The following is an 18,590-nucleotide window of genomic DNA, read 5'->3' on the forward strand; positions in this document are numbered from 1 at the left end:
CTTTTAGGAGGGATAAAGTGATTAATGTTTTTTTTATTCCTGGGAGTTGCAATGAACAAGTAAAAGTGGTGGCGTATACGGATGATGTGACGGTGTTGGTGAAGGATACCAGAAGTATGAACAGAGCCATAAGAACGGTGGAGTGGTTTGGAGGAGCATCAGGTTTTAAAATTAATATGTAAAAATCCGGTATTTTAACTGTTGGTGATTTTAACCTAGATTCTGAGTGTAAATTAGCAAAAGTTAATGATGTCAAAATTTTAGGTATTTATTTCTCGGGATCTGGAGGTAATGTAAAAAATTGGGAGTCTTTGTTGGAAAGAGTTAGGAAAAAGATCTGTTTTTGGAAGTTGAGAGACTTAACCATGGAAGGGAAGATTTTAATTATAAAGCAGGTTTTACTCCCAATGTTTTTATATGTGGCAACAATTTGTATTTCTCCAAATAACATGATAAAGAAGATTATTAAAGTATGTTTTAATTTTTTGTGGAAGTCTAAGATGGAGAGAGTAAAGAGGGAGGAGATGTATAAGCCGGAGAAAAAAGGGGGGAAAGGGTTTCCAGATATTAGATCTTTTTTATACGCAAAATATATGGCTAACTGTGTAGACACTTTATTAGGGCCAGATTCAAAGTTGAAACAATTTTCTATATACAACTTAGGCTTTTATATTAGAAATTATAAATGGTTGGAGATGTTTTTAAATAGGCCCTACAGGTTTTTACCCCCGGAAAATTACATTGTTTTAGAAAAAAATTTAAGAAATTTTAAATTAAAATCAGTTGATTTAAATGTTCTTAAGTGCCATAAGAAAATCCTGAAAATACTCGAAGACAGAATACGTACTAGTCCCGTGGAGCGGTTCTCGTGAAAAATTGTGAATGAGATCTGAATGATTGTAAATTATAGCTTTTTATCTAATGAGCACAAGGATCTACTGTGGTGTATTGTTAAAGATTGTCTGCCAACCCGTGAGTTCCAACATAGGAGGGGATTGGTAAGATTTGAAGTGTGTCCAAGGTCCAGGTGTGGTGACAGTGAGACACACATGCATGTGTCCTGGAATTGCAAGTTTGCACAGGCAGTATGGCGGAATGTGTGTAATCTGGTGAAGGCTGTAAGTACTGTAAATTTTCTAGATTTTAATGGAATATTTTATGGGATGGGTATAAAGAAGAGGATTTTAAAAAAGTATGGGTAATTATAACGTGTGTGAAAATGGCATTGTGGAAAGCAAGAAACATTCTGACATTTAAACATAATGAGATAACAGTTAGCCAGTGTATTAAATTATGTCTAAGTTATTTGTATCTGTATTTTTGGAGAGATAGAATGTCGCTTGGTATGGAGAAAGCAAGCGAAATATGGAAACAGTCTGAATGGAATGTACTTACTGTGTAACCATTGTTTGTTTTGATATAATTTTTTGTAGGCAAAGTTTATATGAGATGAAAAGAATATAACAAAACAGAAAATATAAAAATGGAAAAAATAATGATAATGTAAAGATAAAAAAGTTAAAAAGAAAATGGTGATATTGGAAACAGAAAATATAACCACAAAAAATGGTGGAATGCACGATGATGGATTTTAGTCTCTTATTCTTTTTTAATGGGAGTCTAAGACTTTGTAATCTGAGTGTTAAAAAAAAAATCTGCTCTTATCAGTTTAATATCTGATACGTCCCCTATTTGGGGACCACATATTAAATGGATTTTTAGAACAGGGAGCTGGAAAAAAAAGCTTGCTCTGTCCACTCCACGCATTGACCCGTTATTGCAGTATCTCCAGGAACAGTGCACTCCTTCTCTGATCCGGTTTCTAAAAACAGATTGAATTGAAATTAGCGCAAGTTGTCTTTTAACCCTTTATGTGAATTTAATTTAGGGTCAAAGAAGCACATTTCCCAGGCCAAATGTAGCATTTTGCTCGATTTTGCTTGACCATTTGCAACATTTTGTGTGCCTTGCCTTCACCTACGTATGTCAAGCATTGTTTTGCATCCAATATGCAATCAATTAATCAATCAATCAATCAATCAGTCTTTACTGGTTGCAACAGGTGTGTTAAGATGTAGGCCTGTATTAGGCCTTTGTTACGTTGCTGAAAATATACTGTGCTATCTACAAAATTAGGCCCTGTGCTCTCAGGACTTGGTGATTAAATGGAAGTATTAAAATGAGTTGTTCTGCCATACATACCACATTTGGGACCGCATGACATCTTTTGTAAAACATTGTCTCTCTCTTGTGGACCGCTGACTTTAAAATGCGGTGTAGTATATGCATTTAATAACCCAAAAAAAGGAAACATGGTGCCTGTGCTGATCTTGCATGTGCTTGCCCTGTCCTTCGACACCTGTGTGAGTAGTATTCTAATGCTATTTACCAACCAGGTGCGCTGCCTGCAGTTAATAGAATCTGTGTACGGAACCCTCACGTGCAGCCACAATGGGGCATTTATCCATTGTCTCCGGAACTCTCACGTGTCACAATGGGCTCTGGAGCTCTCACGTGTCACAATGGGCTCCGGAACTCTCACGTGTCACAATGGGCTCCGGAACTCTCACGTGTCACAATGGGCTCTTGGCCTATAACAGGCAGTGTAAAATGGCTGCTATCTTCAGTCTACTGCTGGAGCAGCAGCAGACCATGGGGGGTGCTGCATACAGCTTCAGGAAAGCTGGGAAGACAACTGCTCGCCTGTCTGTTTTTTTATTTTCCCTCTCTTTCTTGCACTCCCTTGCACACTTTAGAACAAAAGGGGGATGTTGGGTGTGTTAAAATAGGTGGAGTTATGCAGATTCAAAACGCGTTGTGCACAGCTTGAACACACACACACACAAAGCAGAACTGTCATTGAGAATGCATCCAGAGTTTCTAGAAATGTCTTTCCTTGGCAATCTTTTGCTCTGTCTCCACAATGGGTGTCGGTTTTTGGCCTTGGTGCGGCAGAAGTGGCAAACCATTTCTGGTTATCGCTTCTCGGTCTTTTGGCTAAGATCAAGTGCAGTGGCTTGATGGTTGCTCTGCTTGGTCTGGTCTTAGGTGTCTGGGGTACCCGGTTTGTCGGCCTTGGGGGATTGTCCTTACTTAACTTTGGGGACATCACCCCCTTGCTGCTATAGGCGTCCGGCTTAGTACCCAGACGAGAGGCAATCACATACCTGACACCATTAGGTGTTGAAGGTTTTCCGGAAATCATTGGAGTCAATTTCCTTTGAAGATGGAGGGGATCCCGCAGTTTATGCGTATCTGGAATGCAGTACGTTTTATCGTGGAGGAAAACAGAAGAGGTGAAAAAGGATTGGACTTCCTTGGAAGAGATTTGTTGCTTGGACTTTTTCAGTTAAGTAAAGATGACATTTTAACTGTTATGGATTATCCTCGTAGAGGTTACTACGATGAGACTTTAAACAGTGAAGCTGCATATTTAAAATTTTTGGATACCTATAACAATGTAAAGACGGATCCAAGGCTGTCTGGTATCTTGATGGTGCCACACTTTGCTTTGGAGAAGAAACTTGTGACTGTGAAAATGTATTCGCCATATGTGGCTGAAAAATATATTAAAACTTTTTTGTTTAATTTTTGTTCTCAAATAATTTGTAAGGGAAAGGTCCTAGACCAATATGGGTTTTGGACAGGTAAATGGAGGTTTCTGTGTGAATTTAAACAGAAACCAGGTTTCTCGGATTTGTGGCGTTTTCTGCCAGCTCGTTTTAAGTTAGGTGAAGTTACACTGTCTGACTGCCGATGCCGATCGCGTCCTCCATCTAAATCATACACGCGTCAGCCATGTATTACGTGTCCCCATCCGCCAGTCCAATAAGGCAACGGCAGAAAGCACAACATGCGGCGCTGTCATGGTGACCAAGTGCATGCCCATAGGGGCGTCACATGTGATGTAGGTCAACGCCCACCACTACCGTGCTACCTTAGTGCTTCAGCATAGACACCCACTATACATGTCAGCGGCTGCAGTCAGGATCAAATTACAAGTATCTATGGCCTCTATCCTCAGTGCCACAATAATTGCAGCATATATGAGAGGACAAAGATCACAAATTCTGTGTTCACATATCTTCTATCACGGCCCCATTAATCACATTAGGGGATATCTATACCAAATGCCATATCCATGGCTAACTACTGTCATTGTACTCTACAAGCTATATAAGGCTAGATCGATTCCACATACAGAAAAAAGGATCTAAATATTTCAACATCCAATCATATACTTGGCACAAAGCCAAGATCATTCACAGGTTGCATTATGTGTAAAAAGTTCCACTATATACATGAAAAAAAAGTTAAAAAAATACCAAACCCCTATAAAAACAATTCTACATGAAGAGTTCATCATGGACATGTAGTGCGATCTATCAACGCGCACATACCTGTAAATTGTAAACATTTAAACCCCCAGGGTAACAAGAGCCCATCTTCGAGATCCACCTAAGTTCCTTCTGTTTCAGTAATTTGACTCTGTCACCACACCTGCGTAGCGGGGGTACATTATTGATAACCCTAAACCTTAGTTTACTAATTGCATGACAACTCTCAATAAAGTGCTTCGGTATTGGTAAATCCATTATTTTGGTCCTAATAGTACTTTTGTGCTTGCTGATGCGTGCTTTAATTTGCATCATGGTCTCACCCACGTATGTTAGCCCCTTAATGACCGCCAATACGTCTTTTAACTGACCTGAGATATAAGAGAATAGCCTCCCCATACAGATGACAATCCAGCATCTGTCGGTTGTGCACTATAGCTGACAACTTGCTGTACCAGCCCCGATCAGTATTTGCACCATCTAAATCTGTTTAACCCCTTAGATGCTGCTGTCAATAGTGACTACATCATTATAAATGGTTAACAGAGTGTGGGGGCTTCTTCTTTGTCACAATTGGTGCCCTCAGATCATGATTTTGTTGTCCTGATGTTTGCCATGGCAATTCATGACCAAATAGTGGCCTTAGAGTCTGACGGCTGTAGTAATCTGTTTAGAAGTTAGCAACATTTAGGTGGTAAAAATACACATTTTCATTTCTGTCATACCACTTTGCATTAATTCCTGTAAAGCACCTGAAGGGTTAATAAACTACCTGACAGCAGTTTTCAATATGTTTAGGGGTGCTGTTTTTAAAATGGTATCACGTTTGTGGGTTTCCCAATATATGGGACCCCTAAAGTCACTTCAAACATGGATAAGTCCCTAAAAAAATAAATTTTGTAAATTTTTTTGAAAAAATGAAAAATTGCTGCTACATTTTTAAACCTCCTAAAATGCTAACAAAATAAAATAACATTTTATAAATGGTGCTGATGTAAAGCAGACATGTGGGAAATGTTATTTATTAATGGTTTGCTGTTGTATGACTATCTGGATTAAAGGGATAATCATTCAAATTTAGAAAATTGCTAATTTTTTAACATTTTTCTCACATTTTTTATATTTTTTATAAATAAACACAAAAAATGTTGAACAAAATTTACCATTATCATAAAGTATAATGTGTCACGAAAAAACAATCTCAAAATCACTGGGATATGTTGAAGCGTTGCAGAGTTATTACCACATAAAGTGACATTGGTCAGATTTCAAAAATTTGGCTCGGTCACTAAGGGGTTAATCCACATGGACATGTAATCAGGTATATTACAAAACTCGAGGTACATGTGTACCTTCCTTTAATAAAAATTTTTTTTACCTGTGTGAGGATGATTGAAAAATTCCCCTTTAATCAAATTGCCACAGCACGCACACCCCAGACAGGGAAAATTCCCGAATTTGGGGGGACATAAAGTACTCTGAATGTTCACACTTGTGGGACCCACATCAGATTTAACCAACTTGTCCTTCAGGTTACATCCTCTTTTGTAGGACAAAAGCGGGGGACGGGTAAACTCATCAATCCCGGGCAATCCTTGTTGTAAAATATCCCAATGTTTTAGTATTATATTTCTCATAAATCCACTGGCCATATTGTAAGTGGACATAAAAGGGATACATTTTTCTCTTACCTTAACTTTCTTTTTCCTCACATCAGATCTCAATGTCGCCTTTGCCCTATTCTTCTGTTCCTCAACACTAGCATATGGATAGCCTCTATCAAGGAATTTATTGCACATCTCTTCCAGGCTAATATCTAAAAGTGAATCATCCATGATGATTTTACGGACCCTGAGCATCTGGCTCCAGAGCAATGATTGAACCATTTTTTTGGATAGTGACTAGTAAATTGAAGCAGGCTATTCCTATCTGTGCTTTTTACAAAAAGATCAGTTTTTAAAGTAGACCCATCCTTGTAAACCATCGTGTCTAAAAATTGGACATGCTCACGAGAGTATACCACTGTAAAGTCTAGTTCTGGGTAAATACTATTCAATTCATGATGGAACTCCAAAAGCTCACCAATTTTTCCCTCCCACACTACAAATATATCGTCAATGTAGCGCCACCAGGCCCGGACGAGGGGCCAAAACCGGGAAGCATACATGTACTGGTCCTCAAGTACCGCAATGTAGATGTTAGCATAAGTGGGGGCCACATTGGACCCCATGGCGGTACCTCTCAGCTGCAGGTAGTAGTCATCCCCAAAAAGGAAATAATTTCTTCTGAGGATGAACTCCAACAGCTGGAGGACCAGACGTGCACGCCCCGGCCCCACATCCAAGCCGGATAGCACCACATCAACAGCCGCTAGTCCCTTCTCGTGTTCTATAGAAGTATACAGGGAGACTACGTCGAAGGACACCAGAACAGTATCAGCCGTTACATTTAAATTCTCAATTTTATCCAGAAAATCATCGGTATCACGGACATATGACTTGGCCCTAGAAGCAAACTGGGACAACACTTTGTCCAAAAAAAAAAATCGCTGCCTGGCTAAAGATAGAACCCCTACCCGAAACAATAGGGTGACCGGGGGGGATTTAAATAATCCTTATGTATCTTGGGCAAGATATATATCAATGGCTTAACAGGGCAATCAGTCACCAAATAATCTGAAAGCTTAGAGTCTATCAGGCCCTCTATCATGGCCTCATTGACTATGAGCTGTAATTCCTTCTGGAAACGCATAGTAGGATCTCCAGTCAATTTGAAATAAACATCATTGTCCGCCAACTGGTGTAAAATCTCGGCTTTATATTTTACTGTGTCCATCACTACCACCGCTCCGCCTTTATCGGCGGCTTTTATAGTTATTGATTTATTCTCGGACACATTGATCAAAGCTCTTTTCTCGTCAATAGTGAGGTTATGTTGACTACGATTCTTATATATCTTTCTAAGCATATCAAATTCTCCTTCTACCAACTGAATATAAGCTTCAACAATATGATTTTTAATAGGGGACTGGAAGTCACTCTTAGCATACAGTCCAACACCCTGTAGGGAAAACACCTTATCATCAACATCCCCAATCTGTCCCGTAGTTCCTTGTCTCTTATCTGAAAAGAAAGAGGTTAGATGACATCTCCTAAAGAAAGAGAATACAGTAGATCGGTCTCGAGTTCAAACCAATTAGGTAAATTTGTCGGACAAAAGGACAAGCCTCTCTCCAAGACATTAAGTTTAACTGCAGACAATACGACCGAAGAGATGTTAACTACCAAGGTCCTCTCACTAAGTGGTTGGCCCTCCGTTTCTCCTCTCCAGTCTTCAGTTTCATTACAGTGTTGCATGTTATCCTCTGTCCTTGTGTTGTTTTTGTTCCTCTTATGTTTCCTGCCGCCCCTCCGATATTTCCTCCTGAAGCAATATCCACCGTTGTTTCTTTCTCTAAAAAATGCGTAGAGGTTGAGGCTCCCATGTTGGAATGATCCGTAGAATCAGAGTCACCACTGGTAAATCCAAACTGTTGTTTACCATCTGGGGCTCTTTTTTGTCTAGGTGTTTGAAAAGTCTTGTTACCTCTATTGAAGGAGGATTGTTTCCCCATATGCCATGGGAAGACACGACCGTTCTTATAACCCTCATTGTCACGGAACCATTTGGTTCTCTTTGTGTTCTCATTATCAACACGAAATTTCTAAAGGTTCACATTCAACCGAGTCATGTATGTACTGATGTCAGGTGCTGTCATTTGTGCGGTAAGCTGCCACGGGGGCAAAAAGACCCTCCGCACCGACTAACGGTACGGAGGTGCTCCCTTTGCGTCCCAGAGCTTCCAGCAAGCAAGAAAAACCAATATAGCAAGCTGGACAGAAAAAATAGCAAACAAAAATAACACAAGCAAAACTTAGCTTATGCAGGATAGACAGGCCACAGGAACGATCCAGGAGAAAGCAAGACCAATACTAGAACATTGACTGGAGGCCAGGATCAAAGCACTAGGTGGAGTTAAATAGAGCAGCACCTAACGACTTAACCTCATCACCTGAGGAAGGAAACTCAGAAGCCGCAGTACCACTCTCATCCACCAAAGGAAGCTCATAGACAGAACCAGCCGAAGTACCACTCACGACCACAGGAGGGAGCTTGGCCCCAGAATTCACAACAGTACCCCCCCCTTGAGGAGGGGTCACCGAACCCTCACCAGAGCCCCCAGGCCGACCAGGATGAGCCACATGAAAGGCACAAACCAGATCGGCCGCATGGACATCAGAGGCAAAGACCCAGGAATTATCTTCCTGACCATAACCTTTCCACTTAACCAGATACTGGAGTTTCTGTCTCGAAACACGAGAATCCAAAATCTTCTCCACTATATACTCCAACTCCCCTTCAACCAAAACCGGAGCAGGAGGATCAACAGATGGAACCACAGGTGCCACGTATCTCCGCAACAATGACCTATGGAACACGTTATGGATGGAAAAAGAAGCTGGAAGAGTCAAACGAAAAGACACAGGATTAAGAACCTCAGAAATCCTATACGGACCAATGAAACGAGGCTTAAACTTAGGAGAGGAAACCTTCATAGGAATATAACGAGATGACAACCAAACCAAATCCCCAACCACGAAGTCGGGGACCTACACAGCACCTGCGGTTAGCGAAACGTTGAGCCTTCTCCTGGGACAAAGTCAAATTGTCTACTACATGAGTCCAAATCTGCTGCAACCTATCCACCACAGTATCCACACCAGGACAGTCCGAAGACTCAACCTGCCCTGAAGAGAAACGAGGGTGGAACCCAGAATTGCAGAAAAACGGCGAAACCAAAGTAGCCGAGCTGGCCCGATTTTTAAGGGCGAACTCAGCCAAAGGCAAAAAGGACACCCAATCATCCTGATCAGCAGAAACAAAACATCTCAGATATGTTTCCAAGGTCTGATTGGTTCATTCAGTCTGGCCATTTGTCTGAGGATGGAAAGCCGAGGAAAAAGACAAATCAATGCCCATCCTAGCACAAAAGGCTCGCCAAAACCTCGAAACAAACTGGGAACCTCTGTCAGAAACGATGTTCTCTGGAATGCCATGTAAACGAACCACATGCTGGAAAAACAATGGCACCAAATCAGAGGAGGAAGGCAATTTAGACAAGGGCACCAAATGGACCAACTTAGAGAAGCGATCACAAACCACCCAAATGACCGACATTCTTTGAGAGACGGGGAGATCCGAAATAAAATCCATAGAGATATGTGTCCAAGGCCTCTTCGGGACCGGCAAGGGCAAAAGCAACCCACTGGCATGAGAACAGCAGGGCTTAGCCTGAGCACAAATCCCACAGGACTGCACTAACGAACGCACATCCCGCGACAGAGACGGCCACCAAAAGGATCTAGCCACCAAATCTCTGGTACCAAAGATTCCAGGATGACCAGCCAACACCGAACAATGAACCTCAGAGATAACTTTATTCGTCCACCTATCAGGGACAAACAGTTTCTCCGCTGGGCAACGGTCAGGTCTATTAGCCTGAAATTTTTGCAGCACCTGCCGCAAATCAGGGGAGATGGCAGACAAAATTACCCCCTCTTTGAGAATACCCGCCGGCTCAGGCAAACCCGGAGAATTGGGCACAAAACTCCTAGACAGGGCATCCGCCTTCACATTTTTAAAGCTCGGAAGGTACGAAACCACAAAGTCAAAACGGGAGAAAAACAGCGACCAACGAGCCTGTCTAGGATTCAACCGTTTGGCAGACTCGAGATAAGTCAAGTTCTTGTGATCAGTCAAGACCACCACGCGATGCTTAGCTCCTTCAAGCCAATGACGCCACTCCTCGAATGCCCACTTCATGGCTAGCAACTCTCGATTGCCAACATCATAATTTCGCTCAGCAGGCGAAAATTTCCTGGAAAAGAAGGCGCAAGGTTTCATCACCGAGCAATCAGAACTTCTCTGCGACAAAACAGCCCCTGCTCCAATTTCAGAAGCATCAACCTCGACCTGGAACGGAAGCGAAACATCTGGTTGGCACAACACAGGGGCAGAAGAAAAACGACGCTTCAACTCCTGAAAAGCTTCCACAGCAGCAGAAGACCAATTGACCACATCAGCACCCTTCTTGGTTAAATCAGTCAACGGTTTAGCAATACTAGAAAAATTATTGATGAAGCGACGATAAAAATTAGCAAAGCCCAGGAACTTCTGCAGACTCTTCAGAGATGTTGGCTGAGTCCAATCATAAATGGCCTGAACTTTAACAGGGTCCATCTCGATAGTAGAAGGAGAAAAAATGAACCCCAAAAATGAAACCTTCTGAACACCAAAGAGACACTTTGACCCCTTCACAAACAAAGAATTAGCACGCAGGACCTGGAACACCATTCTGACCTGCTTCACATGAGACTCCCAATCATCCGAGAAGACCAAAATATCATCCAAGTATACAATCAGGAATTTATCCAGGTACTCTCGGAAGATGTCATGCATAAAGGACTGAAACACTGATGGAGCATTAGAAAGCCCGAATGGCATAACCAGGTACTCAAAATGGCCTTCGGGCGTATTAAGTGCTGTTTTCCATTCATCGCCCCGTTTAATACGCACAAGATTATACGCACCACGAAGATCTATCTTGGTGAACCAACTAGCCCCCTTAATCCGAGCAAACAAATCAGACAGCAGCGGCAATGGGTACTGAAATTTGACCGTAATTTTATTTAGAAGGCGGTAATCAATACAAGGTCTCAGCGAACCATCCTTCTTGGCCACAAAAAAGAACCCCGCTCCCAATGGCGACGATGACGGGCGAATATGACCCTTCTCCAAAGACTCCTTCATGTAACTCCGCATAGCGGCGTGCTCAGGTACAGATAAATTAAACAGTCGACCCTTAGGAAACTTACTACCAGGAATCAAATCGATAGCACAATCACAATCCCTATGCGGAGGTAGGGCATTGGACTTGGGCTCATCGAATACATCCCGGTAATCAGACAAGAACTCTGGGACCTCAGAAGGGGTGGATGATGAGATAGACAGAAATGGAACATCACCATGTACCCCCTGACAAGCCCAGCTGGACACAGACATTGATTTCCAATCTAATACTGGGTTATGGACTTGTAGCCATGGCAACCCCAACACGACCACATCATGCAGATTATGCAACACCAGAAAGCGAATATCCTCCTGGTGCGCAGGAACCATGCACATGGTCAGCTGGGTCCAATACTGAGGCTTATTCTTGGCCAAAGGCGTAGCATCAATTCCTCTCAATGGAATAGGACACTGCAAGGGCTCCAAGAAAAACCCACAACGCCTAGCAAACTCCAAGTCCATCAAATTCAGGGCAGCGCCTGAATCCACAAATGCCATGACAGAATAGGAAGACAAAGAGCAGATCAAAGTAACGGACAAAAGAAATTTCGACTGTACCGTACCAATGGTGGCAGACCTAGCGAACCGCTTAGTGCGCTTAGGACAATCGGAGACAGCATGAGTGGAATCACCACAGTAGAAACACAACCCATTCTGACGTCTGTGTTCTTGCCTTTCAGCTCTGGTCAAAGTCCTATCGCACTGCATAGGCTCAGGTTTATGCTCAGATAATACCGCCAAATGGTGCACAGATTTACGCTCACGCAAGCGTCGACCGATCTGAATGGCCAAAGACATAGACTCATTCAGACCAGCAGGCATAGGAAATCCCACCATGACATCCTTAAGGGCTTCAGAGAGACCCTTTCTGAAAATAGCTGCCAGCGCACATTCATTCCATTGAGTGAGCACGGACCACTTTCTAAACTTCTGACAATAAATCTCTATCTCATCCTGACCCTGACACAGAGCCAGTAAATTTTTCTCTGCCTGATCCACTGAATTAGGTTCATCGTACAGCAATCCGAGCGCCAGAAAAAACGCATCAATATTACATAATGCAGGATCTCCTGGCGCAAGGGAAAATGCCCAGTCTTGAGGGTCGCCACGTAATAAAGAGATAATGATCTTAACTTGTTGAACTGGGTCACCAGAGGAGCGGGGTTTCAACGCCAGAAATAGTTTACAATTATTTTTAAAATTCAAAAACTTAGCTCTATCTCCAGAAAATAACTCAGGAATAGGAATTTTAGGTTCTAACATAGGATTCTGAACCACTAAATCTTGAATATTCTGTACATTTATAGCGAGATTATCCATCAAAGAGAACAGACCCTGAATGTCCATGTCCACACCTGTGTTATGAACCACCCTGATGTAAAGGGGAAAAGAAAGACAGAACACAGTGCAAAGAAAAAAAATGGTCTCAGAACTTCTCTTTTCCCTCTATTGAGAAGCATTAGTACTTTGGGCCTCCAGTACTGTTATGAACAGGTGATTCAGAACCACAATGGACCTTGAAGTTCAGAGCACACAAAGTGACCTGACAATTACCAAAAACATAGGACGAGCTCTGAGACGTGGGAACTCTGCTGACCGCAATCCCTAATCCTATCCAACCACACTAAAGGTAGCCGTGGAGCGCTCCTGACCAGTCCTATGCGCCTCGAGCACAGCCTGAGAAACTAGCTAGCCCTAAGAAAGAAAAATAAGCCTACCTTGCCTCAGAGAAATACCCCAAAGGAAAAGGCAGCCCCCCACATATGACTGTGAGTTGAGATGAAAATACAAACGCAGAGATGAAATAGATTTAGCAAAGTGAGGCCCAACTTACTGAACAGACCGAAGATAGGAAAGATTGCTTTGCGGTCAACACAAAACCCTACAAACAACCACGCAGAGGGGGCAAAAAGACCCTCCGCACCGACTAACGGTACGGAGGTGCTCCCTCTGCGTCCCAGAGCTTCCAGCAAGCAAGAAAAACCAATATAGCAAGCTGGACAGAAAAAATAGCAAACAAAAATAACACAAGCAAAACTTATCTTATGCAGGATAGACAGGCCACAGGAACGATCCAAGAGAAAGCAAGACCAATACTAGAACATTGACTGGAGGCCAGGATCAAAGCACTAGGTGGAATTAAATAGTGCAGCACCTAACGACTTAACCTCATCACCTGAGGAAGGAAACTCAGAAGCCGCAGTACCACTCTCATCCACCAAAGGAAGCTCATAGACAGAACCAGCCGAAGTACCACTCACGACCACAGGAGGGAGCTTGGCCACAGAATTCACAACAAGATTCAAACTTCGCACAATATTGACATGACTCGGTTGAATGTGAACCTTTTGAAATTTCCTGTTGATAATGAGAACACAAAGAGAACCAAATGGTTCCGTGACAATGAGGATTATAAGAATGGTCGTGTCTTCCCATGGCATATGGGGAAACAATCCTCCTTCAATAGAGGTAACAAGACTTTTAAACACGTAGACGAAGGGTTACTGCTGTCTTTCCAGGCTCTGCTGTTGTAGCCTGCACTGGTCAGTGGCAAGCAGGCTTTTCTGGGACTAAGTCCAGCTTTGCACACACTGAGCATGCCCAATGTAAGACCTCTCATTGGAGGTCAGGGGTCACATGTTCAGATACTGCAGCTAAATCTATTGGTCCTTCTAGGAAGGTCCTGTAGGTGCTCAGGCTCTGTAGCAGCCTCTCATTGGTCCTTCTAGGAAGGTCCTGTATGTGCTGCAGCTATATAAGGTTTGCATGGCCGCACGGCCATGCGCTAGTATCACCTCATGTCATGAGCTTGCTAATTGTGGTTGCGCCTGTATGTGTGTGTTCAGGGACCCGGCTGAAATAAGCCCAAAGAATACCAGCACCTCCGGTGAGGAGTATTGCATGTTTGTCTTCAGGGACCCGGCTGAAATAAGCCCCTAGAATACTGGCTCTTCTGGTGAGGAGTGTTTGTATGCTTTTCTGGGTGCGTGACCACTGACTACCTCCAGCTCAGCAGTTAGCTGTGTTCCCCTGTGACGCTAACAGGGCACAGCATCTTATTTCTAGCGACTCTGTGGAGTTTGCTTATACCGCCATATAGCTCCGCCCTTTGCCAGCAGCAGGTCCCTCTCCTGCGTTCCGCCAACCCTAACACAGCCAATACCTTCCAAGGTTTATTTTAAATGTCTTTCACATCATGCTGTTCACATTTTGACATAATAAGATCAAGACAACACTTAATTGATGAACAGTACCTCGCCATTGTGAGACTTCAAGCACTATGTTCTAAGACGGAAGCGTCCACTGGGCTTTGAGTGTTAAATAGTCTCTTCACTCAATTGCAACAGAGATACAGAGAGGCTGGAAGAATCACAGAAAGGCAGAGAAGTGGATGTCCATTGGCCACATCCCAAACTAATGATGCTTCATTGTGAACAATGCCCTTCGGACACGGATAATGAATGCCACACAACTCCAGGCACATTTAAGGGAGGTGAGAGGCACCCAAATGTCAAGTCAGACCATTCAAAACTGTTAACATCAGTGTGGTCTGTGTGCTATATGACCTACAAGAGTACCTGACCAAACTACCAGGCACAGGAGTCATTGTCTTGCATGGGCCAGGGAGCATATATGCTGCACGAAGGACTAGTGGGCCTCAGTGCTGTTGTTAGGACTGGCGGAACGCACCAAATAATAATAGAGAATAAGAGGTGCATTCGCAGTCCGGATTCCACCATGCTGAGATGACTCCTGCTGCTGATTAAGGGCGGATGGACGCTTGCTCACACGTGGGTTAGACCTCACCCAGTGTGAATGGAAACGAACTCTATTGCTTCACAGAGTCGCCAGAAATATGCTGCTCCCTGTTAGCAGTCACAGGGTGCAGCTGAAAGACACTAGTGGGATCCCTATGAATCACCCCCACTAAACTGGTGATTGCACTCGCTCTGACCCTCGGTGGCTTTTGAGCCCGCACCTGAGGATGCCCTGAGTCAGATGCAGAGTCCAATCGGGAATTCCCACCTTACACTCACCGGTTGTCAGGAAAGCGCACCGATTGCGCACAGTGCCGCACCGGTGGGCACTGCGAGGAGACGCAACGTGTGCCGAGTGTGCAGGTAGCACTGTTGGGCGCTAGGTAGCTTCCACCATTCGCGAGCAGTCATCAACACAAGGAATGGGAATGATTAAGGAGCTTTCATCCATTGACAGACATTCATCTACACACACGTTAACAAGTTTACACTAGCGCATAGTCGAGCGGCCATGCAAACTTTTCATAGCAGTAGCACACAGGGACCTTCCAGATGGTCCAATAGAAACCGCAACAGGACCTGAACATGTGATCCCCGACCTCCAATGGGAGGTCATCCCGTGGGCATGCTCAGTAAGCGGCACTTAGAAAGGCCTCCTTGCTGCTGATCAGTACTGCCTGGAAAGGCAGCAGTAACCAGATGCACAATATCAGCTTGAGCCAGATGCTGGGACCGACGCCTCCACTGAGCAGGTTCCATTACAGCTGGAGAAGAATGAGAGACCGCAGCGGATATGGCTTGAGTTTCCCCCTGTGCAGCGGCGGGAACTCGACACCTAACAGCTGTTCACTGATGAAAGTCGATTCACGCTGAGTAGAAATGATATCCACCAACGATGTTGCAATATGCAGCAGCCGTGCCATTGTTGGTGGTGATAGTGTGGACTGATATGTTTAATACTGAATTACCCTACACTTTATAAATGGTACAGTGACAAGTTCCTTCTACTTGAATAACATCATTAATCCAGTCATTGTGCCTCTGTATGGACAACACAGGCCTAATTTTATTTTTATTGACGACTGTGCTCCAGCTCATCGAGGTAGCATGATTAAAAAATGGCTGCTGGAGACAGGGGTACCTCAAATGGATTATGCTGCATTTTTTCCAGCCCTAAATCCAATAAAAAAACCTAGGGGAACAGCTAAGTCGCCAAGTCGATGCTTGTAACTCTATACCCGAGAACCTCAGTGACCTGAGAGTCGTCGTTCAAGAAAACTGTGATGCCATGCCTCAGCAGACAATAACTTGACTTATGAACAGCATGAAACGTCGTTATCAAGCTGTAATTGATGATGAAGGCCACATGACAAGATATTTAGCCCGAAAGTCAAATATCCTTCACTTTTTGTGAGTAGCGTACCTCGCAACATTGGTTACCTACATTTACCTAATTGAACCTCAAAAAACATAAATCACCTGAAAAGTTTATGAAAACTTCTGTATGGATGGTTTTATATCCTATATTGTACATTTAAAACCTTTAAAACCTACCCCACAACTTCCAGTTTATGGATAAGGTGTGAAAAAAAGCTAAGTATTCCACATGGTGGCTCTGTATAGATATTCTTATGTATTAGACGGATGTGCAAGATGTGGTTCCTGGGGTTTCTTACATCTTGAATATACGTAGGTATTTGCCATATTGAGATTATGCACTGATATCATTACACTTTGACGATTTACCCAGAAGAGAAATAACTTTAATCCTCAAAATTGTTATGATTGCAAGATTATGTATGCATAAAAAATAGGCAAGTAGCAATATACCTTGTATGGTTGCAGTGTTATTGGGTATTCATCACTATTTGAGGGTGATGCTGGTGAAGAATGAACCACTTAGTGTGTTAATTGTTTTGATCAAATAAGAATATGTAAAACAGAAATATATAATATTTGAACCTTGACTTTTTTAAATTTGCATGTGAATGTTTCATATGGTTGTGCTCTGTTGGGAAAAATAAATTAAAAAAATGTTGGTGAAAATTCAAAATGCAAAATGGCATAATTGATGAATATTTATATTGATGCACAACAAGGGAAAAAATTGGTTTTGTCCATATTGTGCTGTAAATCTGGAAGAATGTTCCTTATCTCTTAGTAATGGATTTATTTGTGCTACAGGATTTTCTTGAACAGAAGAACAAGACGAGCATTATGAGATAAGAACTGGGAAAAATTATGTGCATTTCCACTGTACTGTTTGTTAGGATCGAGAAGAGGGGTCTTATATTAACTTGTGGTCAAATGAGACATAACGATGGGGCTTGTAAGCTGCCTACAAGTGATATTTGCTGCTGTGGCGAGTATTTGGTTGAGAAGAAGTTTCTCCATTGGTATGTTGGACAAATCCTATGCAGAGATATACCGATATCATGCATGTGTTCCACCAGGGAATTTCTTACTTATGTTGTGTGTGCCATGCAGTCCGGTTTTTGTGTGCCATCACTTTTTGGACCGTCCATCCTTTAAGTCTATTTTCATGAATACCAGGCACAGTGTATGTACAATGTAGTTCACCTATTCCAAAGTTACCATGTTGAGCTTCATTTGTATTATTCTCCATCATCATCTGCTGGATGTCATGGTAGCTCGAGACCTATTACTCTATTAGCTAAAGTAAATACATTTGACTGTGAGGTATGGATTGAAAATAGGCCATGATGTAATTAAAAATTACAAAAAAATAATAAATATATAAGGATAAATATATTATAAAACTATAAGATACTCATAAAAACCAAATAACAATACTCTTCAATGACCAACTCCACCTAGCAAAAGCTGGGTGATTATCACTCTAATAAAACATCACAACAATCTTTTGAAAAATACTGCTCATCCCAATGGCCAGAACCTGTTAGAACCTGCTCATGACTCTGCATAGCTTACTCCAGTGACCTTCTGACCTAGTAAGTGTGACTAGAAAAACATGTTAAAGACAGCACACCGAATTTTTATAAAATATTCATGACTAAAATTGGCATTTCTGATAAATATTTTAAGGTCTGTGCGACCATGTACCCCCATCATATGTATATGGGGACCCTCATTCCCTTAGGACCAACTTTCTTTAGTCCCACTGCTTGTACTGACACACCAACCTCTAAAATGTGCAACACCGATCACAGTACCATATATATTATATCGGAACAAGGCATCATTATCATTCCCTCTTTGTGGGACTATCATTCACCTCTATGTTGGCTCAATGTATTAGAAGTGTTAGGTGACCAGGACCTAGGTTGGCCCAACACTTGTAAGTTACTGCCCTACAAATGTGGTGTGCTGCCGAGGGTATAGTGAACTTTTAGGCAATAGTTATGAGGAAACTTATCAGGACATTTATTGGGAAATCTCCACTGTTTGATGTTTTTTATCAGGACATACCAGTTCACCTTCAGTATGAGGTTTTGATTCTCAAGTACATATTCTTGCTGCACCGAGCCTCTTTCTATGTGATGTGCCATTAATTTCAATTTCAAGTTATGACCATTTGGTGACACCGTTGGCCCAATTCCTGACTCACCTATTACATAGATTACCT

General features: G+C 42.5%; 1 pseudogene; it reads left to right on the forward strand.

Annotated features, from left to right (window-relative positions):
• Positions 1-1,601: 1,601 nt before the first annotated feature.
• LOC138668170 (U2 spliceosomal RNA) lies at positions 1,602-1,808 on the forward strand (annotated as a pseudogene).
• Positions 1,809-18,590: the final 16,782 nt, after the last annotated feature.

Source organism: Ranitomeya imitator, chromosome 2 (assembly GCF_032444005.1).
Source record: "Ranitomeya imitator isolate aRanImi1 chromosome 2, aRanImi1.pri, whole genome shotgun sequence".
In the NCBI taxonomy this organism is placed as follows: Eukaryota; Metazoa; Chordata; class Amphibia; order Anura; family Dendrobatidae; genus Ranitomeya; species Ranitomeya imitator.